Source organism: Tyto alba, unplaced genomic scaffold, assembly GCF_018691265.1.
Source record: "Tyto alba isolate M040663 unplaced genomic scaffold, T.alba_DEE_v4.0 Super-Scaffold_7, whole genome shotgun sequence".
In the NCBI taxonomy this organism is placed as follows: domain Eukaryota; kingdom Metazoa; phylum Chordata; class Aves; order Strigiformes; family Tytonidae; genus Tyto; species Tyto alba.
Window position 1 is genome coordinate 24,219,157 of NW_024881328.1, and position 24,245 is coordinate 24,243,401.

A 24,245-nucleotide genomic window follows, 5' to 3' on the forward strand; every position below is an offset into this window, starting at 1 on the left:
TACGGCCGGTGGTGCTCACAAACTGCCTGCCCTTTTTTGCCTCCCTTTTACCAAAATAGTTTGATCGCCCACAGACAGTTGGCACGTATCGCCGCTCGGCCGCAACCTTGCTGGCACAGCACTAGAAGAAATCTTCGCTTTGATAAGGGATCAGAGGTCACCGCTGCAGGGGATCAGGGGCTGGTTTATTAAACGGCTAAATCTATTTAAGATGCAATTTCTCAAAAAGAGTGACGTACTTGCGGCCGTTTAAATGACTCGGGAAGTGTGCCCGTTGACGCCCGCATTTACTTGCCCCAGGCACAAAGCCCCGGCTCAGCGGCCGCCGGCGGTTGCGGCCGAGCCGCCTCCAGCCCCGCGGGTCTGTCACCGCCACTTCTCCGGGGCCGGGCCCGGGCCGCGCTCATGTCGCGCCTCTCTCCTCCGGGTGGGAACGCCGGGAGAAGAGCAGCGCGCGCCCCCCCTTCGCCGGCATCGCCCCACCAGCGCTCGGGGGTTGCAGCGCTGGCGCTCCCCGGGCCTCCCTCGGCAGGTGCCTCTGGGGCCGGGGCGGGTTAGGAAGTTTCCCCGCGGGCACCTGGGTGTTTGGCCGCGGGGGTGCGGCCCAGCTCCGGCGCCAACACAAACGCGCCCCGGAGGAGAACCTCCTGGCGGGATCGGCCGGCCCCGCAGCTCGGCCGCGGTCAAACCGGAGGGCACACGCCTTTCCCCGCTCCCTCTTCTCCCCGCCCCGAGGCCTCCCTCTCTCCCGGGGCAGCACCGCGGCTCCGAGCACTCCGCCGGCAGCGTCGGCCCAGCCACCTCCCGCCGTGGGCCCGGCGGGGCGGGATGCCGGGGCCGGGGTGGGCTGCGGGGGCCGGCCGCGCCCCCCTCCTCCGGCCAGCCCTCGGTGCCCGCCACGGCCCGCGGCGGCAGCTGCCGGCAGGGGGCGCTCTGGCTCCGGGAACGCGGCGCCGCCGCTCCGGCCGCGTCCCGTTCCCTGGCCGCCCCCCCCGCCCCGCGCGGCGTGGCACGGCGCGGCCCGCCGCCGCCCCACGGGGACGGGGACGGGGACAGGGACGGCGGCTGCCCCGGGCGCCCGGCAGGTACCGCGGGTTCGCACCGCAGCGCGGGCTGCCGCGGGGGAGCGAAGAGGTTACGACCTCCCGGGCAGAGTCTGGCCGGTGAGGCGCGGTCCAGCCCCGGCCCGGCCCGGCCCGGCAGGCCGCCGCAGCCCCGGCGCACCTGCCCCAGCGGCGGCGGGGCAGCGGAGGGGCCGGGCGGCCCCGGGCCGGGCCGGGCGGGCGGGCGGGCGGTGCGGGCAGCGCGGCCCCGCCGCGGGGGCGGGAGCGGGCCCGGGCCCGGCGGGCGAGCCGCAGCCAGAAGTTGGTGACAAGCGTGTTCTGGCCGTGCCTGCAGCCGCCGGTTTTCTTTGTGCGTTTGTCAGCACTTTCGGTGACATTCCTTCCTCCGTGCAGTTGGCTGGCAATTTTTCCTTTTTTACTGCTGGAAGAGATTATTTTAAACAAGAGGAAACGAAGAAAAGCCTTTGTAATTTTTACAAAGGTTTTTGCAAACGTACTGTTTAAATGACAGTCGAAAAACAATTTCCCCCCCCCCCCCCTTGGTGAGTTTCTTAGCATTCAGGTTGATGCTCTTTCTTTAGTACAGATGTGTATTCCAAAGAGGTACTTGATTTCTTTTACCATATCTTTGATTATAGCTTATCATTGCCACCTATATGCACCTATGTTTGTATGTATCTTTTGAGAGTCGGTAACAAAAATTGGTTTTATTAAAAGCTTTCCAAAACAAAGATTAAAAAGGACAGAGGAAAATATAACCTGGAAGCCAAAGCACTCTTACATATGACCCAAACATTTTTGACCAAATCCTTAGCAATATAAACTGGCATAGTGAACCTCAGTGGTTTGCCTCAGCTGAAAACCTAATTCCAGTGCACAACATACTCAGAATATGTAAAAGGTATTCCAGAGACACAAAAAAGCATAGTCTTGCATTTCAAGAAAAATCAAACTAAACTAGGCTAAACCAAAACAAATTCCTATTCTGTACTACAGTAATATCTGTAGTGACTGCAAATTCTTTGTTTCCCGTGCACACAGACGTGTTTTTAACCAGAAGCTGTATGAGATGCTTTAAAATGAAATGTAGTAATTTCTTGGTTTATCTATTTTTTTTTCTTTTGGTGATAAATGTGTGATTATTTCACTCTAGGATATGTGAACAAATCTTTAAGAAATTAAATGCATTCTGTTTTATTGTTACATATCCTGTAAAGCCTTTTAGTGATTTCACCATTTCAAGTGGCTTTAAAATGAGAAGCTTCATAGTTACATTTTGAAAGTTTAATTTCTGTGGTGTTTTACTTGCCTGGTCAAATTTATCCAGTGCAACCTGGTGATCAGGCAGCATTTCAGGTAGTGACTTACCAGTTATTTTAATAGGAGGTTTCCCAAATCCTCCCTGGAATGAGATGTTCTTTAGGAGAAAGAAGGGGCAGGCTCCCCATGCTCAAAACCGATCGCCCTACTGACTTCCTTCCCTGGGTTTCTTCAGTAATTTCTCTAATGTGTCAAGCCATTTTGCTACGAAATAAATATTCAGAGATGGGGAGGGAGGGGGGTGAGAAGGGAGGAAAAAATAGGCCTCCCAGTGAGCTATTGATTTGAAATATGAAACATTTTATTGATACAAGAAAAACCCAGACATAAGGAAGCAGTTTGATATTGCAGAATATTTGAAAAAAATCGTGTGCATCTGTTTAGCACAATATACTGCATAATGACAGCAATCTTCCCTGTTTGTATCTATTCATCTGATTATACAGCGTAACAATTCTTTTTGCTACACATTTATTTACTAAAGGATTTTTTTTAATGGATAATAAATTAGTAAATCAGATATCATGTGCTTGGGAAAATACGTTAGTTGACTCCCTACACACAAGATAGTTGCAATTCATATTTTATGTGATATTCAGTGATACTTGCATATACAGATGAAGTTATGTGCCTCCCTTGTGGCGAAGACAAAGGAAGTTTTAAATCACTATTGAGCACTCTTTCATCTAGGCACATGTTATTTTGAAAAGCTTCAGTTTTTAACACTGCAATGCAGCACTGATGTAATGAAGAGCTTTGACTTACTTGAAGTATAACCCAGTGGCCTTCTTTTGATGCTTTTTCCATAGCTATTTCTGCTGCAGCTTCCTGTCCTTGACCCAATGATACATTGTGAAGTTCTCCTGAGTCAATGGTAAATTCAAACTTGTTCCCTAAACAGAACAATATACTGTACTACTTCGAGCCAAATAATGAAGTGTTCAAACAAGCATGTGTTCTACACACAGTGTTTAAATGTCACCACATCGCATGAGTCACCAAAATAAAAAAACAGTCCTCAAAAATATAGTTTCAATAAATCAGCTGAGCTAGGATATTGTATTGCTTTCTGGCTAGGTAGTCTATATTAGCAAAATACTTCTGTGTCTGAAAAGCAACCCAGAATTCAAACAATTGATTCCTGCTAATGGATTGTCTACCTATTGCCTATATAAATATTTCAATGTACACAGGAATGTATCAAGAAAAAATGAGAAATTAAATTAATGTTTCAGTAAGGGTAACTTTAGACACAGGCAATATGAGGGACTAAGCAGCAGTCCTTACACTGGCCCTTGGAAGTAGTTTGGTTAGAGGAAGGTTGGCGAGTTTTCAGCATATCTAGGCAACAGGGTCAAATCTGTTGCTCAAGTATACTTACGCGAGGTTGACGGCTTGCGCCAGTAAAATGCAGAAGAGCAGACAGCTACCTCTTCCAAAAGCAGCCAGCATTCATTCAGGCAGCTGTCTGAGGCAGGCACTGTCACTGTTATCAGCTAGTATGTGTTCCAGGTGTAATGCTGTCTGTGCGTTAGCATGGGGCAGCACTCGGCAGTAATGGAAAGGCCTCATTCATTCCTCTGTGGTAGTTAGAATATCTAAGACCAGTGGTATTGCTAACTGACTTGGTAGATATTTCTTTCATTTCATGGTAAATGCTGTGTCTTCTTATGATTGTTAGTAATAGGGTCTAGTCCAGACTAACCTAACGGTTCAGAATTGATAAGGGTACCAAGATGAGGAGATAAACACTACTGGGGAATAGCACTGCCTTCTTCAAAAGTTTTTGTGAACACTGGACACATTTTGTTCCAAGTTACATTCGGGCAAAGTTCCCATAAATTCAGAATTACAGTTGACAGAGCCTCGGGGAAAACAACAGTTAAGGTATAAGACCCATCTGTGGGGCATAATATTTTATCATGACTTCTATTTGGTAGAGATCCAAGTACAACACACGTTAGGGTCACTCACAGTGCAAAACCTGCCCTTCAAAGGGCTGAGGCTAGTAATGCAAACTGACAGCACAAGTCATCCCGGCCGGTCTGCTGTCTCACATAATTACCGGGTTCAGGAGAGAACTTTTTGCTTTTCATACTTTTAGAAATTTATCTTTTCTGGACATTCCGACTGCATCACTTCTGCTTATCCTTTCCAGGAGCCTTCAGTATCTCTGTTCAGGTAACAAAATTGTCCACACTTGAAAAACAGAGGGAAAATCAAGTAACTGTTGAAACACTGGTCAATGTAAATTCGGAGAGTTCACAAAGCATCAGTTTATTTTTCTGTAACTGGAAGCTTTAGGACAGAACAGCTGTGAAATAGAAAAGATTTGTAATATTTATCAGTATTTATTTTTTCAAAAGCTTTGGATTTTATTTTTGGCCAAATGCCCAGTTTAAAACCTTTTAAAAGTTTTTAAAACCATGCCATACAGACTCTGGGTATCATAAGCTTAAATCGTACACATATAGAAGTATTCCTCATAGTATGTGATTCTGTTCACAGATGATGATGAAGTGTGTCAGCTTGCAAGACCAGCTAAGCCTTCACCAAAATACGTACCTAATTCTAAACGTAAGATTTTTCTGAAATGTCTTATTTCACAAATTAAATGTAGACTTTTGTGTGTAAGCCTTTTAGTATATCACTGAATTGTGCTGAGAAATAGGATTAATACAATATTCCAAGGTCAGTTGAACTCAGATTTCTCTAGAAGAGGAACAGTTTCTATTAAGAAATTGCCAGATCAAAGATATATGGTGAATTGCTTAAAATTTTAGAAGTCTGTAAGAACCAGATCTAAATTTTCCACTCTTGTGAAAAAAAAAAAAAAAAAAAAAAAAGGGAGTTCCACACCATTATTTATCGCGTTGTACAGGGATGTGCTGTGTTCTGTTACTTGGTATTTAATCCAGAAGTGCATTCAGCTATGTATTAGTAGCAAGCACTGAGTTATAAGCCGTCAGAGCAGCAAAAGATAGGACAGAAATAAACTGTTGGCTGCAATTGCCCCTTTGAAAAAGAACAGGAATTTTGAGAGGGGAGGGAAGGAGTTTCCTTGTCCCCGGTGGAGTTTATTATTCTCTGGAAACAGGTAAACCAACCCTGGCTCATGAAGATACTTTAGAATAGGAAATGTTTTGCCTTTGAAATGTACCAGATTACATGTCATTTCAAATAGTGTTCATGGGGAAGATACCCCTGGGACCACCTTACAAGAGCTTTATTTCTTGCCTGCAAATTAGTCAGTTCAAAACACTTCTCCTCTCATCTCTGCCTTCAGCTCTTAATACCACACACGCCATTCGTAAAATAGGGGATAAGAATGAAAAGACCCTGAATACAATAGTACAATTAAAAAAATAAAACAAAAGACTGTAAAGGCAAGAACAAGACGGGTTTCAGCCGACAAGGAAAAGAATGAAATTTTGGTGCATTTTTGGAGGCATTTCAATATACCCTCTTTCTTCTGTTTCAGCAGGGGCTCATTGAAACAGCCATGTTTTCCAAGTGGCAGACAGACAATAGCATCTAAATTATTTTTAAGAAAGCACTTATAGCACTAAGCACCCACTACTACTAAATCCATCTTAGAGGAGAAGGGTGGAGGAAGAAGAAAGGTCAACAAATGTATCAAGTTCTTTGTGTAATGCACCACTGACATTTTCCAACTCCCTCAGCTGGCTTTTATTTTTTTATTTTTTATTTCAGAATCCTGGTAAAATGTAAAGGATTTAAGGTTATCCTCTGTCTCTCTCTAACTTCTGACATCTCTTTATAACAAGAAAGAGTCACAGCCAACTGTAACAGGAGGGCAGCACAATGAATCCTGGTAAGACGGGGAAGGGGGGAGGTTCAACTTTGCTGCCCCTTTGCCCCTACTTCTTCCTCACAGAACAGAAGTGCCATCTGTTCCGACTCCTAACATGCATGCATTTGATTTCCATTCAGTAATAACTAACACAGGAAAAAGATTATCAAGTGATCTAAGGCACTATCAGCATTAGCAAGTCTTCCCCATCCAGTGTTTTGTTTACACCTCCAAAGATCTGCAGATGAAATGAATATGGGAAAGTGCCCTAATTGCCTAGAATTATTCTGGTCTCTGGTAGAGGACCATATGGTCAAGGTGTGGAACATGACCAGACTAGGGATATTTAGGTGCTTGGGTCAGAAAGAGATCTAGGAAAATCAAATGAGAGGATTGATGTTTAGATTCCCCAACCTGAATTTGGTACACCAATCTCTCTTACTCGGTGCTGTAATACATCATCATAATAATACAAAATCAAGTCACAGCATGTTGTGTGAGGCTAGACAGTCAATATTAAAGTATGAACCTGTTTCAGAAGAATTTGTGAAAATGTTTCTTAGGCTTTACAGTCAAATTTGTTGCATTCACAAGTAAAAAGCCCAGTGCCACCAAAACCACCAAACACCTTCTAGTCTGGCAAACTCAGTTTAAGATCCAAAACCAATTAGCACATCTTTTCTTCCTTAACTCACTGCAGGAGCCGAAGACCCCGTGGATGCTTCAGTTATGCCCAGTTATGCCTGATGTCTTATTGTTGAAAGCAATGGGGTGCAGCAGCATATGTAAGCGAAGGAAAGGCACCTACGATGTGCTGTTTGCAAAGCAAGGTAATGATTAAACAAGAGGTGCAGTGGGATTTCTCTGTCCCAGCCCTTCAGGCTTTTCAGTGCTCTTTCCTCTTGCTATCTATACCCGATTATTTTAACAGTCTCTTATTTCTTCATCTTCTCATCTTTTCCCCATTTGCTGCTGCTGCCTGCTCACCTTGTTACTTAAAGTACTTTCATGGCCAGAAACTGGCCATGTTGTCAGATGCCAGCTCTCTTCCCACGGATTGGGGAAAGACCTCAAGCATGGGAGAAGCATGGTCAGAGCTGTTACAATGTAAATAAACTTGTGAAATGGCCCAAGAGGGCAAAGCCGAGAAAATGGCTAGCAGGTAGCTTGTGCTTTAGCCTAGCTTATTTTGCACAAGTCAAATATTGTTTAAGCTGTATCTGAAATCTGAAGTTGATCTGTCTGGCAAACCTACTGATGTCTACATTGTCAAAATACATGAGACAACATTTCATTTCTCCAAATTTCGATTAATTTCATTGCCTTATTTTCTTTCTTCTCCTACACCTGGATGACACTTTCAAAGCGTACTTTTAAGAGCATAATTTGATCAAATGATCCAAGGGAACTCCCTATAGACATCCATGATTTAATGCTAGATCTGTTCTAAAGGTTGGCATGCCTGACAATGGTAGCTGGTTTAACTCCAGTTAATTTTTAGATAGTAGGTACCGTGTGTTTTTTTCCAAGTCAGAACTGTATTTTGTTTACACAGCTCAATCAGAAACGTATCAAAGGCAGGCAGGGCCCAGCCATGCATGGTGGTGAGTGTTCTGAGCATCCCAACCTTGACCAGAGCAGAAGGTGCTCGGCACCTTGCTGGAACCAGCCACTGTGCATGTTCTTGTGAGAGTGCTTGTAGGTGACATCCAGATGACCACGAGGAGACTGGGCAGGAATTCACTGGCTGGCTGATTTACAGTTCAGTACAGTAGATACCCTGTGCTCTGAAAACAGGTAGGGTCAGCAGTTGAATCTGAATTTCTTTGTCCTCCCTTTCCCTTCTTCATTTGGGATTTCACTTTCCAGCTCACAGCACATGCACTGGAAGCTAAAGAAACCTCTTTTATTAGGTTAGTATTTTCCTCCTGGTCCTGACTCACATCCGTGCAGGTTTTGGGCTCCTCTGCTCTGTACCCATTTATCACTCTTTTCAAAGGGAAGAAGGAAACTCTTGGTATGGGTGCAAAACTTAGAAGAGATCTGTGCCGAATAAGAGCAAGAACACAGCTGCACAAGACTCAGCATACTTATCACTGACAAAATGCAGTGAAGGAAAAGATGGCACTTTAAGCTAAATCAGAGATCATTATACAATACTCTCTCCATTCAGCTCGTTCTAGGAGGAATATGTACATGCAGCAGCAGCACTCGGGACATGAAGAGCTACTTTGAAAGTAGATGCCGTTCCTGGTGTTTGAGATGAGGATGGATAGTGGAGAGTGAGAAAATCGGCTGTCCCTGCAGATTTTCCCCCCAGCCACAGCAAGGTCTATGAAATTGTGCTTTTCTATCCTTAATGAGAAAGCTGTCTGGACTGGCTGAGAGCAAACTCAGTTTGTACGAAGTGTTTCAGACTGACATTTATTGCCTGAGGAGGAAGTTTCCAGGGTCTCATCAGAGCTGGTTAGCAGCATGCACAGCTCAAGCTACAGCAAGGAGACCCGAGCAGAAGTACACAAACCTGTCCATATTCCATCCTACTGTGGTGAAGCAGGAAGGCGCACAAATGAGGCCTGAAAATCATCAGGCAAAGGACTGTTCCGTGGGCTGCATGGCCACACGTACAGGTACACACCCACAGAGCTCCTGCAGGGTTCATGCTGTACCAGGAGAGCTAACTGGGCTGTGAAAGTAAGCTGTTCTCTTTTAAACAGACTGATGTAAATGATAGTCGGGGGTGTAATGCAGGCGGTCGGGTTCTTTACACTCAGCGTCACACTGTCAGAGGGTTTTGCTCACTGCACTGCCCTGTGAAGTACAACAGTAAAGGCCTGTGACAGGAGGGAAAGAAAGTTGTAAGCCAGTGGTAGCACTAGATTAAAACAGCAGCACGCAAACACACTAACCTCTTTCTGAGTGGTAACCTTGAGTGAGAGCTAATTCACTGGATTGATTTTATTCAGCTTGTCCATGAGAAAATAGAGCACGGTGGCATTGACTGCAACTGGCCAAAAGTGCTTACGAGCTTCAGCAATCTTTATGGTGTTTATTTCACTTTCCAGGTCCTTAAAGATACTGGCGATTTTACTGCATTCTTATAAGTCTTCTTATTGTCAAAACCCACAATATATATGGATCTAAGAATTTATTGTTAGTCCAATTAATGCTTTAAATAGTCTAATAGTCAAAATTACTTAAAGGAAGGCCTCATTAAAAATAAAGTTAAAATTGCCACACAGAAATTTCCCTGTTCTCTAGTGTTGTGCTTACTCCTCCAGTGCTCCTTTGGGTCTTAAGATTGACGCTTCGGTATTTCTCAAAAGGAATGGGGGAGTATGATGATGAGTCATCACCAGGAGGAGTGTGATATTCATGGGAGGGGGATGTCTTTCTCCTCAGTCTGGTGTCTTCTTAGATTCAGTTTTATATGTTTTCCTAACACTATCAACTTACTCTGATTAAATGACTGATTTGTGTCACCTGTCTGCACTCTTCCCTGCCACTTATTCTAGAGCTGTAGGCAGTTCAGTCAACAATAAATAACCATTTGTAATTATTATAAACTAGAGTTAAACTAAACCAAATCTAGTCAAGAGTACCTCACAGCTAGACAATTGCTATCACAGCTAAAACAAGTTAAAATCTATTTAGGCCCAGACAAACCCAGGGAATTTCTGAGATCCTCAACTGTCATGTGAATAAAAACCTTGTTGCTTTTTACTAATAATGACAAAAATCACGTTTACTGGGCTATAAAGTGCCTTTGGATAGTCTGTGTATTGCAGAGTTCAGCAAGGATTTTCAAACCCTCCTATGACTGCAGAATCATGACTGAGCAGCAGATCTTGGAAGCATTCACACTTTCCTATCTTCTCTTGAATCAGGTTAATGTACATAGGTCTGATTGACCTGTGTTTCCTCATTGTCATCAGGAGACCAGCTAACAAAAAGTGTTTGATTTTCCTCACCAATATAATTTGCACAATCAGCAGGAATACTGTGATTATTAAAATGAGAGCTATAGGTTGTAGAGCTAAGTTAAAAATGCCTGTAGCTATAGGAGACTGTGCTGGGTTTGTGTGGCAGGGTTTATTCATAGTGGGGGAGGGGGCTACAATGGTGCCCCCTGTGAGAAGCTTCTTGAAGCTCCACTGGCTCCGAGTCAGACCCACCTCTGGCCATGGCTGGGCCAATTACCTACGATGGCTGTGCCTCTGCTATAATGTATTTAAGAAGGAGAACCTGAGAGGAGGAGTTGGAGTTGTGAGGAGGCGTTTCGAGGAGGCCATCTATGCAAACGCCGAGGTCAGTGAAAGAAATGAAGAGGAAGGGGGAGAGGTGCACTGGAGCAGAGTCCCGCTGTATCTCGTGGTGAGATGGCAGAGCTGTCCCCTCCCTGCCACCAGTGGAGGTCCATGGTGGAGCAGATGCCGACCTGCAGCCCTTGGAGGAGCTCACACCAGAGCAGGTAACTGCACCTGAAGAAGGCTAGGACTCTGAGGGAAAAAGGAGCCCCTACTGTTTTAATTTGATGCTAGGAGGACTGCAACACGTAGGGGTGACCCATACCAGAGCAACATGGGAATGGCTGCAGCCCATGGGAAAGACTAATGCCAGAGAAAGTTTGTGAGGACTGTCTTTGTGAACCATGGGGAACCATGCTGGAGAAGGGGAGAACGTGAAGAGTCCTCCCCCCTGAGGAAGAAGGAGCAGCAGGACTGACCATAACCCCCATTCCCCGCCCCTGAGCCAGTGGTGGGGAGGAGATAGAGGGATTGGAAACAAAACTCAGCCCGGGAAGAAGGGAGGGATGGAGGAAGATGTTTTTAAAATGTGGTAATGCTTCTCACTGTCCTACTCTGTCTCTCAAGTGTTGTTCTTATTAGTGTTTGAAGTGATGTTCTTTTTCTTTTCCCATGGCAGTAATGGGTGAGCCACCCCTCTCTGTCCTTATCTCGATTCCTGAGCCTTTTACTTTATTTTCTCCTTCCCATTCCTGAGGGGGAAAGGGTGAGTGAGCAGCTGTGTGGTTCTTGGTTGCCCTCTGGGCTCAAACCAAGACAGAGACCATAGTGTGACCTATAAGGGCGCAGGATAATTAAGATCACATGCTTGAATCTAAGATACATCTCTTGCACACACACAGGCAGACACACACATGTGTGCGCTCACACACACACACACTATCAGGCAGGTTTTACATGAGGTAATTTGCAACAATTTCTGGAATTGGGTCTGTACACAAACACAACTACATTCCATATATATGATTAGAGACTGATTAGAAACAGAAGGGGAAGTGCCATAGTCACATCTGGTTAACTTTTAAGCTAAGCAATCATCTGAAGAGTGGAAACTAATATCTTCACATATCTATTGCATATTTCAATGCTATTTGCTGGCATTCTTCTGAAAAGACTCACTGGAATATTCCATTTTATTTGGCAGTCTGTGTTCACAGATGCACATCTTTAATATCAGAAACACTTGTTATACATTTCCAAAATTATCTGATCAGCTTCTTGGTAACAAAGAACTTTTCCATCAATTTGATACATGACTACGTATCTTACATATACGGAGTGTTTCCACCATGTGCTGAATTCAAGATGTTTTAAAATACCTCCAATACAACAGTACACAAGTGCTGCATTTATTTATAAAATATGGGTTTTGATGGCAAACAACTATTATACCTTGTTGATCTATATTTGCTTCTATGTTTTATAAGCACTCAAAGTTTCAACCATACTTGTAAACATATGTATCTTTTAATGTTACAAGTAGAGACTTTCGTATCTTGGTCATCTGTTAAGCGTGGTCACTCTCAATGAGAGAATGTACAGCTCTCCTCATCTGGAGGGATCTCACTTGGGCGTGCCACCACCTCCCAGCGCCCCGCCGCTAATAGTTCACCACTGTCATGGTAAAGAATTTTTCCTAATACCTGGTTAGAATTTCCCATGCTCTGACTTCTGCCAGTTGCCTCTTCCCTGTCCCTGTGCACCTCTGAGAAAAACCTGGCTCTGTCTTCTCTGTAGCCTCTTACAAAGTGTTTTTAGACAGCAATAAATCCCCGGCCTTCTTGGCCTTTTCAGGGCTGAAGAATTGCAGCTCCCTCAGCCTCTCCTTGCATGCTACCTGCTCCAGCCTCCACTGGATTAGCACCAGTGGATTAATGTCTTTCTTGTACTGTAGGAGATACAGTAATTAAATTCATACTTTTCATTTATTACATCTATTTTTATTCAAATACTTATTGATAGTGTAACACTATTAACTTGTTCTACAGCTGTACCCTCTTCTTGGGCTTTATCCTGTTCAGTTTAGTTGGATGTGCTCCTACTTCTGCTTTCAATTTCCCCCTTCTGAAGTCCAAATTTCTCCTTGCACTGCCAGTTCTTCCGTTACATCTCTTGCCACTAACCAGACAGCCCATGTTTCAGCACATTATAGGCTTTTCAAGAGAAAAAAAATTGGATTTCTTTTTTTTTCTTTTAATTTTGCAAAAATCTTGTTCTGCTTCCTAGATACATCTGCAAGAAGCTGGAACCCAAGGGTATGGAGAGCTGAATAGCACACTGGTCTTGGACCAACAAAGATTAGTAAGGAGGATACTTCTAAAGAAGATCCAGGATTTGAAAACTGGGAGAGTAGCAGAGCTCTTCTGAGTTTGCCTCTGCAAAATTTCTGACAGCACTTGGCTCTGCCATATCCCAGTATGGAGTGCTGTCGAGTTTCCTGGGCAGTCAGTTAGAACAGAGGATACTCAGGACTTAGCAGAAAGTATTCTCCCTTTTGAAGGATCAAGCTCCTGAAGAACCCTCCGCTGTTAAGAATATGACCTCTTCCAGTACTTAAAATTATTTAATTAGCATTATAAATGTTAGAAAGAACACAGTTGACAAATCATTCTAGCAGAGGTAATGGAGCTGTAATTGCAGGTGTCATGTAATTTAGTATAAAAGATGGTGCTTCCAAAATTTGTTTTTTAAGTGTTTTAAAAGGCTATATAAAGAAGGGAGGCAAACAAGCTAGCAGGCAGTGTTGTGTTTTTTTTTTTTTTTTTTTTTCCCTCTGTTTTTTGTGGACTAAGAATAGAGGGAACATGTAGCAAGTATCTTGCTATTAAATTTGCCCATGACAAATAGTGCAGCTGCGTGTAGTGTGCAAGAACATCTGTAGAATCATGACACATGCAGAATCCCCTACACTAAGAGCATGACATTATACTGAAAACAATTCAGTTGTTAAAGCAATATAAATCCATTTTATATAATCTTTCTCCACCTTCTCCTCCCCCTTCTCTTTTGAATTATGTTAACTAAGGGATTCTGTCACTCCTTCATGGCATCAGTAAAAATCACCATATAAAATTGACTAAGCATTTCAGGATTGTCCCCTTCTTTCCTTAACAGCTAGAATGGAAGTGTGTCTTTCCTGAAGAAACAGAACATTTAAGAAAGCATAACCAGCAGCAGAAACGCACTAGACACCAGAACTTACTCCAAGTGGAACTTGACACGGTTTGCAGATGCAATTTAACTCTTCAGAAATCAAGGGGTGATTTTCTGTGTCTCTGCGTCTTGTGCGGTTGTTCAGTTCAAAGTGAGCGCTAGGATGGCTACCAGTCTTTACTTCTCCCATGTAAATGATGACACAAAGTACAGCGATATGGAAAAATATGCCTAAAATGTATGAATTTCTGAAGTTAGGGGAATCTCTTTGCCTGGGATTTTGTGAGTTCCCACAGCTTACTGTTCAAACACAGCTATTGTGGAATTCAGTAGAAGTTCCTTTAAGCTCCACATGATGACAAAGGAGGACTGTGCCTTTTTCAAAATCCTAGAAGGCTTTTATTTTCCCTAAAAATATTTTAACAAATTGATTGCTTCCTTCTTCTAAATATTCTACTGTTTGCTCTCCTAAATAGTTTCTTTGCAATCTTTAGATTTTTAAAGTAGAAATTTTATAATGGCATTGCAAACACTGATTTTTGTAAAGGCTGAGGTTGTCTAAAGACTGTGTGATGATAATACCATGAAAAGTCAAACACATGCGTGCTATTAATGCCCGGATCATCATTAACTTGTTTCTTTGGAAACATCTTTCTTTCAGTCATTAGGACAGCTCAGGTATGATAACTACATGAAGCTCCAAGAAAATTTCCACATCCTTTACGCAGACTGTAGGGCAAGCCTGAAGCTAGAAGAGTCAGCCGGCTGGGTCATAATTTTCAACTCTGTACCACTACATTCCTGCAGCCTAACTGCAAAACTGCAACCTTTGTGAGAGATTTCCTTAATGATTTTATTGATAGCATACATTTTGAGTTTATTGACTTGCTGATACTCTTTGGTCAAGTCCTTTGAATTCTGCTTCATTCACCATCCAAACAAAGCCTTTTTTTCCTATTTGAGAGAGACACTGTGTGTAAAAGAGGTTTTTATAGCACTCTGATGACAGAAAAGAGATGCAAGTACAACTGATATCGTCTGACATTTGCTTACTATTAAGGGTACATTCATCTCTTATTTAAATTAGATATGCTTCCTCATTTAATAATACAATGATTTTTAACATCCACTTCCCGGCTTGCATGTTCAGTAACTGCTTGCAGAAGATACATGATGATGTGCATCACCATAGCAGGAAGGAACATCACATGCCCTGCAGAGCAGTTACAGAGTTGGAAAATGCTTTTATTAACTTTTCAGTGTCCCTGACTGTCACACAGGGAAGTGCACATTCAGAGGCCAGATGTTACTGCAGCCAACTGTGGCCACTCCAAGCTAGAAATGAGTGGCTGACTGGTACAGCCTGCTCACTAATCCTTCCATTTGTGGTGCTTGTGTTTTAGCAGGTCTCCTGGGCAGATGGTCCATCAGATGCAAACAGCTCCATGTAGTCCTGGGCTCCAGTTAATAATATAAATAGTGAGATACAATTTTTAACAATCTAGTTAGCACTATAAGGAGTTGTGAAAAAGTATACCAGAGAAAGCTACACTTATATGGTATGTAAAATAGAACACTAAAATTCCCCTCTTGCAGCTTTTACTTTAAATAAATTAAAAAGTTTTAGGGTGATATAAAAATTTTTATTTTATTTTTCTCATAATGGAGACAGTGATTCTTGTAGAGTAGACATATACATATTCACCATGGATAAGTGGTGTAAAAAATACAGATTATGAAATGAATAAAATTCTAAAAAAGACACATACTTCTTGTAGACCCAAAGGAGCCAAATTCAGCATCAAAATTATTATTATTGTAGCTGATCTAATTCTTTTAGTTGTTTGTCTTCATTTCTATTTCTGCTGCTCTGAGACTTGTTGTTTATAGCTTCCCAGCCAGAAGAATATCCTGAAGGAAATTACTGTCAGCAGCCAAAAAAAAGTATCCGTAATTCATCCTAAAGCACTGTCAACTTAATTTTAAAGTAATTTTTTCTGCTCTGTGAGTTCAGGCTGAAGTGGTAAGTTTGCAGATCCATAAATCAAACTGTATTAATAAAGTAAATACGTATCTCTTTTTCAGATGGTATATTTTCCTAAAACTGCATTGTAAGCATAGATTTTAGTAATTAAATCTTCAATCACTAGAAACATGAGAAAGAAATGAAATTGTGAACTGTATTCTGCACATCATAGGAAGGTTTAAAATCGAAAAGCTAACTATTGCCTATTCAACCCTAATAAATGCACACGGAACATCCAGATCTATGACTGACAGTTTCCTACAGTTATGTGTGGGAGGATCCATGTACAGGCCAGGTCAGCCTCCTTCACTGAAGAAAAATTTTGGGGTGCTAATCCCCAGTTGGTGAAGCGGGCTGTTAGGCAGAAATACCAGGATGGCACCTGAAGTATCACATCTCAAAAGGTTCCCAAATTCAGGTCATACCTGCAGTGTAGCACATGAACACGGGTGTGTTGTGCAGTGTGGAGGTGTTTGAAGGCCTCACTGTGCACGGGTGAAGTTGCTGTTTGATTTACAGCTACTAACGCTCATATTTTGGCATTCAGGCAGGGAAGATGTGTGCTGCTGAAGATACCTAAAAGCCAACAAAAAGTATCAGGTACGTGTAGGACCTTGAACCTTCGTGAAAGCTCTGCTGGATGCTTATGCTCCACTGGGAGATCTTTTTGGTCATTTTTTTCCTGTGCCATTCGATTTGTTTAACTACAGGCAGCGGCTTGTCAGCCCGCCACCCTGTCGGCGCAAGGCGGCTCGCCCCTGCAGGCAGTGCCCTGCAGGCAGCGGGCTGGGTGCCCTTCACTCCCCCTTGCTTGCGGAGCCTTGGATGCAAAAGAAGGAATTCGTTTCGCATTGCTTCAAATACCCTAGAATTGGATGGCTTCAGGTGTGGGGTTTTACTGAAATTGGTTGTAATGAAGGTCATTCATGATTTCAAAAGCTGAATCCAAGCTGGCGTTCTGGTATCCTCTGAAGCCTGAAACTCTTCTGCACAAGTCTTGGATGCCTGTCATGTGTAAATTAGTGTCTTTGTGTCCACAGTTCGGCTGTGTATCTACTGTCCATCGGCAGATTTAACAGATGCAAAATGGAAAGCAGAATTGCATAGAAGCACTATTTGTAGGCTAAGGGTACCTGGGAACATCAATATAATTCTCTTCCTAGCTGTGTTGCAACTCCAGAGTCATCTCCTAGGTTGTAGCAAGGTTCTTCTAGATTTGTAACAGTAGAAATGAGTTCAGACTGTGTATTCCTCTGAGCACAGTGAGGAGCCTGTGCGTGTATTTGTGTATCAGGCTCAGCCCATTGAGGCCAGCCGCAGGTCTGCTGTGCTGTGAGGTCTGCAGTATGAGCACGTGCTGTTCGGGAGCCTGTGACAGATGTGACAGTAATGCAGACACTCATGAAGTGTCCTCAGTCTGGGCTTTCCAAATGTTTCCGAACTGACCTCATGCATCCTGAGTAACAGTGAAGCTAATTCAAGTTCTTTAGGTCTAAAAGTCCCATTTAGAGAGCAGATTTGGAAGCTTTCTGCGGAGAATCAGCGAAAAATCTGGTGAAACCTACATCCCCGAGTGCAAGAAGAGCAGCCTGGCAGTCAGCGTGAGTGTGGTCCCACTTCTGCTCTTCTGCACACTGGGGACAAACGTGCAGAATTCATTGTCCCGGGACACAGCTTATTGCCCCCGAAAGAGCAGAGCCCCGGCATGCATTCAGACTCAGAGCAGCAACCAACATTTCCTGAACAGCAGCCACTTTCTGAGTCTCAACACACTATGAAAATCCTCCCTGAATCAAATGCTCCCAGGAGAGCAAGAAATTCAAGACGCTCTTCCACCCTGGGCTGGTGCATACCACTAGATCAATACTCAGTATAAAGCGCTTTCTGCTTGTCAGTGCAGTAAGGGGGTGGCAGTTGGGGGGGGGACACTCGTCATATCGAGCAAAACCAACAGGCAGCATGTAAGGTACCATGAGAAAGTGGAAGTAGCAACAAAGAAGAGGGGGAAGGTACAGTACTGAGTGTGGCACTGTGACGGCTGAATTTGAAAACCTTTTGCTTCTCAGCTTGAACTTTTTAATTAAGGAATTTCACAGTAATTTTGACTGAGCTTAAAGAGTAATAATTTCAGTGCTCTGGCTCACTAAATACTTTCTTGCAGTCTAACTAAGCCGCAAAGATCGGAGCCAAAGGAATTCAGTGCATTAACAGCAGTTTCCTTCCAGCCTGCGCTGTAGGTAAGTGCTGTCCTGTGGCAACCTTCTTGGGGTCAAGTGATTTAGAGAGCTTAGGCAAGGCAGGGAAAGTAATAGGCTGGGGTTCAGGATCCCTATATGCTCAGACACAATCCTGAGTAACAGAGACTGTGGGGAAATATTTTCTGTCATTTACTAGAGGGGCAGGGGAGGGAAGGGAGAACTCCTGGTAGCTGTAGGAGGGGCAGTAGGTACAGCTAAACTAGAAGGAGGGGAAGGGCTCAGGAATATAATGAGGAGGTGGGGGAAATGACACTGGAATAAAAGGGTGAGTGAGTATATGAGATACCCACTCATGCCGGCCTTCCTCTGTTCAAAGCACTCCCTCAAAGGGTGGGTACCAGACTTGAATAGAGGGGATGGATGTCAAAATATTTCCATAAGGAATATAGTGTAATAAATCAGAGAAAAAGGGCAGAATGGAGGCAAGGAGCAAACGATAGGAGAATTATTTTTATTCTCAGTGAATGATTATGTCTCCTGGGTGATTACACATCAGGATGGTGGTGTGTTGGGGAAGACTATTCAGCTAGATAGAAAGGAGTGCTCAAATTGCAATCATTGAACTATAGTGCATGCAAAGGTATAAATAAGATAAGAAAGGGTCAAATAGACAAGTAAAAATCTAGCTAGAGTCAACGTGTCCGGAGCACTACAATCCTCGGGAGTTAAGATAACTATCATACAGGTGTAGGAAGACAGCTTTCAGCGGAAGATACTTTGAATACTTGCAGAACATAATCAGAGAGATAACTGATGGAGAAAATAACAGACTATTAAAAAATAAAAATACTTTGAACATAAATAAATCGCAAATACTGAGTCAAATACAAAATCGACCATTTCTTCCAAGTTGTCTACCAAAACAGGGCATGCAGCAAGAAATCCTGCTGTATAACAGGCACCTATAAAAATCATACCAGAATAGGGCTGACAAAAGTCAAGGGATACAGTGCCAGTGTACGGTATCCCATTCATTATACTTTGATGAGCTTAAAGGAAGAAGATGCTTTACCAGAGCTGTTACGGTTTCTGGGGCATTAAGAAAACACCTTGTGCAACATCAGGGGTTCAGAAAAAAATAGTGGCCGTGGCTCCTTGATAGATCAGCAGCTGGTTTTACTCTCACTAGTACTTGTAGCTGCCAACTAGCTCTTTCCCTTTTTGACTCAAATAGATAACTTTTAAATTTGAACCAGGTTTAACTTTTATCCATTTGGTCCCTGGTGCTTAGGGTTGATCAATACATGCCAGTGATGACTATATATGTAAGACCAGGGGCTTTTTATGTGGTTATGATATTGCCAGGCGCTGCCATCACTTTTCTATTTAGCAGTTGTTGTATCACCCATCTGCACAATGACTGGATCGAGCCCTTTTGTTCCTGGAATGGGGACCTGGAATAATAAAGGTTAAGTTGTAAATTCCTAGTTATAGAAGCTGGTATGTCTCAGCATTCACTCACTTATTTTTTGTAAGAATAAGCAGCATCAGTTGTAAAAACATATTTCTCCTCACTTCACCCAAAAGACGGGGAAAAGGACAGATGAGGATTCCTGCGTTGAATCCAGCAGTCCTTATTCTGCCTTCAGGAGGTTACTGGGAATGCAGTGCTGGGGAATTTCTGAACTCATGTTTGCTCCATGTGGAACAAGGTCAGCAATTACTACGGGAACCTTTGCCAGTTATGCTTCCAGATGTTCAAAATTACAGTTATATTGCTTTATTTACATGCTTGTATTATATTTCCAGGTGTTTTATGAGACCACGGAAGCCTACAGCACAGCACCTTCTTTCCATGCGTTAAGGGAGACTGTGCTAACACTCCTCACTTCTGCTGCCGGGGTACCCTCTGCCGAAGCAAACCTGGGGTTCTGTGCAGAGTCACACAGTGCTGATCAGATCATGCACAGCCCGTTCTGTCTGCTAATATGGGGGAATACAGCAAGGAAAAGAGAATACCAAAGCTTTAGTGGTTTGGTGTCCCTGACAGTTAGTACAATAAGCTGAAACAAACTGCAAAAATGCTGAGTTATTTTCTGTAGCAGCCTGGTGTTCAGAGAGACACAGTACATGGAGACAGGAGCTGCCACTACGCGCCGTTTCCCCCTTCCCCAGACTAAGCTTTCTGGTCAAAGTTAATGATTCATAAGATTCTGCACTGATTTCTCTGCGAGCTTCCACATTTGCATAAGTAAAAGCGTATGCAGCTTCTGTAGGGAGATTCTTAGTGAAATTGCAGTACAAAACATTGATATTATGTAATTATAGTAGTTCATCGTAACTTAAATGAAATTGTTACTTTAAACTTGCTCTAAGTGGCTCACAATGGAACTTTTGTACGGCACACCTACAAAACAAATGAGTTAATCACAATATGTGTCATTTTTAATTTTTCTCTTTAATTTTTCTTTCAGTCATTCTCTCTTTGTAATTAGCATGAAGACTATCCTTCAGTCAAAACTAGCCACCTGGAAAGTTTCAGCTTGTAATATGCAGCTTTTTCTGTGAATTATGAATGTGCAAAAAAAGAGACCTTTCTCCCCACACCCCCTTCCTTGCATAATTCAACTATGAATGAATGAATTTTATTCAGGCTTGCCAAAAAAATCATATTTCAGCTGATAACAAGCATGAAAAATTTCTGATGAAAGGGATTTGGAAAAAAAAAAAAAAAAGAATATTATGAGCATGGGAGAACAGCAGGTTAAGACGGAAGTCTCAGTGCAGCCTTAACTATAACAATTGCTAGCAAGCAAATACTATATCCAAGCACTAAATCTTGCTTTGTGCTGCCCTGGTGCACAGTAGTGGGGAGAGAATAGAATAATAAAAGCCGGTCCCCTTATGCAAACAGCAGGGCACAGCACTCAACAGAATACAAGAAGAAGGTGAGCCTGCCTACTGTTCTGGCTTGCTAACCATATTCCCAAGGTCTGTGGGTTAGTTGTCACCTCTAGCTCCAGTCAGCTAGCAAATGTACTTCAAACACTAGCAAGGGGCACATTTTGGTCCTTTCCAGAAGAACATTTCACCAATTCATTGCCTCCAAATACACTGTTCTATTAAATAAAGTATTTGAAGGAAGTTCATACAAGCAACATGATGGTTTCATAGGTCAAAAAGAGAATGGAATAGCTGCTAGATTTTTTCTGATTAACTGTGTATTTTAAAAAATATAGAGCTGTAAAGAAGGTATTATATGCAAGCCTTCACTTACCTTCTTGCTTTTCAAGCAAAGCAGGCAGAGGTTTTGTCTCATGCCAGTACCACTTTGAAAATGAACTATCACAGGAATGAAGGATTGAGATCTGGAACACATTTCTGCATTGCATTTTCTCTTGTCCCTAACACTGCTCTGTTGATAAGCCCAGCTCTCCTTTTCTACCTAGAAAACAGCATTAAAGACACAATCATTTACTAACTGTTTATCAAAGAACTGCCCACTACTGTGGCTAACCAGTAGTTAGTACTTCAGTACTGCCTTACAGAGTCACATTGATTAGAGGAGCAACAGAATGGCTTTGCATGTGGTAAGCCTGAACATAAAAAAAAATCCCCTTCTAGTCTGACACGAGTTGAATGTTGAAGTTGAGTTTGGCAGTAAGTGGCCAAAATTGAGTTGTCAGCATCCCCTTGCATAGTGGAAAAAGTTGTTGCTTTCTTGTGCAGATGCAAGAGTTTCTGTGGGAAAACAGAACATAATCACGGTTCTGAATGTCTCTGTGGATTGGTAATGTCTCTAATACATGGATCACTTGTGCAAATTCAGTCCCAGCTGGATGGGAAATTATTGAAAATGGTTGTTGTTTGATTGATATAAAATGAGTTGTCAGCTTGATTCAATGCCTCCAGGGCAGATGTCCACAGCATAATTGGCACCTGTCAGAAGCAAAGAATTCCTTGGTACAGAGTAACAACTACTCATGCAACCACCCAAAATAGTCCTTGCATGCCAGGGCTCAGAGAATAAGGCAGGGAAAAACAGTTTATACTTTTGGGCAGGATCTTTTATGCCATAAAGCCAATAAAAGATTTGACATGACACTTGGTACGAGATTTTCTCTGGGATCCTGGCTAGATGCTATCAGCTCTCCTGCTGTTTGGTCAACGCTTTCCCTAAGAATTAGAAGAACACACACACATTGAGTTATTTATTATTAGTGTCATGATAAAGGTATATTTATAAAGAAAGATTAATAAAGAATTTTTTACATATTTGCTTATTATAAGAAATGTTGTGAGCAATTTTATTTTCCTATTTCTTCAGCAATTCTCCTAACAGTCATAACTTAACATACAACTAGGGAAATAAAAGAGTGTCTTCTCAGCAAAAAAATAAGGCAAAGAAACAGTCAGGACTGACAGTACAGCAGTGTCAGTATTACACTTTTTGCTAATAGTAAACAGTCACCTACTGTTTACCACAGATGGGATTAAAATGGATTTTCTCCTACAAGTCACCAAGTAGCTGTCATATGGCTATTACTGCCTTTGACCGAGCATGGTACAGCTAACAACAGGAATGAATTCAATCTCCCATCACCAATCTGTCAAGCTGGCCACCTTCTTCATGGAGCTGGTGCTTGGGGAGGTACCAGCTGAAGGGCTTTCCATTAAAATTCATTTTACTGTCTTCATCTAGCGCATGGCTCAACTTTCCTTCTTTCCTTTCATCTCCATTTCCTCCTTTAGATTATTTTTCATTATGCCTCCCCCCCCAACATACACACACATTGCCTTTCATCTCTATACGTATGCTATTCCAGCACTTGTCAGCCCCAGCAGGAGGGACATGGTAGAACCAAACAATATGATATGTTAGGTGGACGAAAATATTATTATCAGACGCCTCAGAACAATCATTTATTGTCACACTTTAAAGACAACTGCTATGTTATTTATTTTATTATTCTGTATTAGGTACATAGTTTAATTTTACAGGTATTATTAATCACTAAAATATATTACACTTTCAGCCAGGATGTTAACATTTTAAATGCATTCATCTTGCTTCTTTAAACAGAAACAATGGGCCTTCTGCACTGCCCTCCCTCCCCTCTAGTCAATAAATCCTTTCTATTGATTCAGGAAATAACTCTAAGCACTGTTTTATATTTTAAGTTCCACTAGCCACACTCAGCCATATAATTTCGCTTAATAACAAATGGATCTTCTATTTTTTGCTGGTTACTACATGTTTGGTTATCAAACTCATCTTGAAAGTACTGGGTAGAAGAGCACAAAACATGTAACGGCAATGAGGCATCACAAGAGATTTCCTAAATGAATGTTACAATAAAATAACGTATCTGGAAAAAGTGTGTGTGTGTGTATGTAAAAAGCAGCCTCATCAGTAGATGAATGATAAATGAAAAATCCATCAGTGAGTATGGATTCCCTTGAGCCAGCCTGGATCAACAGACAATATGGATTTTTGATAATTCATGGCTTTGCCATTAGTTATTCTCTCCTGAAATACCCATTGCAAATCTCAGAGAGATAATTAGAGAATTATCATATTGCTTAACTAAGTAGTGCAAATTGTATTATATTCCATGTATCCCAACCCAGGGCAGTATCATTAGCGTTGTTTAATTGTTACAAATATAGTCATCGCATTTTAATAAATTGCCTTCATTGTCAATATCTACAACTGACTATTTGTCTTCTCTTAATGTTCACGGATAGGTTAGTTACCAGGTAATCTTACAGTTAATATATACCACAGTGGGGTAAAATGTAAGAAAATGCAAAGGTCAAAAACATGTTTCTATTATGAAAAAAATGAATGATAATGACATAATTTTTTCAGCTCATCAGGTTCTTTGCTAAGTGCCTCTGTTATTGCCAGATCAGTAGTGTATAACAAAGAAGTGCTTTCTGTAGGCTGCTTCATTAGCCTGCCCTGTAGGACCTCACCTCAGACCTTTCACTAATCTGTTGGCCAGCTCAATAGCCTTGTTAGTTCTATTCACTTCTTCCTGGCAGCGGATTTTCTCAGCTGTAACTCTCTCAAAGGCAGTGGTTAAGGCAGCCAGGATTGTGTCTAGTTCCTTCAAATAAAAACAGTAAGAAACAACTCTGGACATTGTAAGAACACACAAAAATATTTCTCCTGTCCCATCTTGTATTTCTGAAAGTTAAATTACAGAGTGCGAGAAAGGTGTAAACATTAACTGCACTTAGAATTTTGTCTAGGTCACGTTCCAAAGGTGGATTTGGGAAAACGTGGGGAAAAATGTGGCTGGTCTTCCAATTTCCCCCACTTGTGAAGAACAACTTTCAAAATGAAATTACAAACTC

General features: G+C 42.3%; 1 long non-coding RNA gene across 5 annotated transcripts; it reads left to right on the forward strand.

Annotated features, from left to right (window-relative positions):
* The first annotated feature begins 982 nt into the window (after nucleotides 1–982).
* LOC116960875 lies at nucleotides 983–23,599 on the forward strand. 5 transcript variants are annotated; one of them, XR_006164539.1, is made up of 8 exons: nucleotides 983–1,085; nucleotides 3,194–3,258; nucleotides 4,893–4,961; nucleotides 6,099–6,219; nucleotides 6,899–7,028; nucleotides 16,232–16,284; nucleotides 17,846–17,921; nucleotides 19,692–23,599. It is a non-coding gene; the product is annotated as an uncharacterized LOC116960875 (long non-coding RNA). The 5 variants fall into 5 exon arrangements; XR_006164542.1 differs by lacking the exon at nucleotides 4,893–4,961; XR_006164540.1 differs by lacking the exon at nucleotides 3,194–3,258.
* Nucleotides 23,600–24,245: the final 646 nt, after the last annotated feature.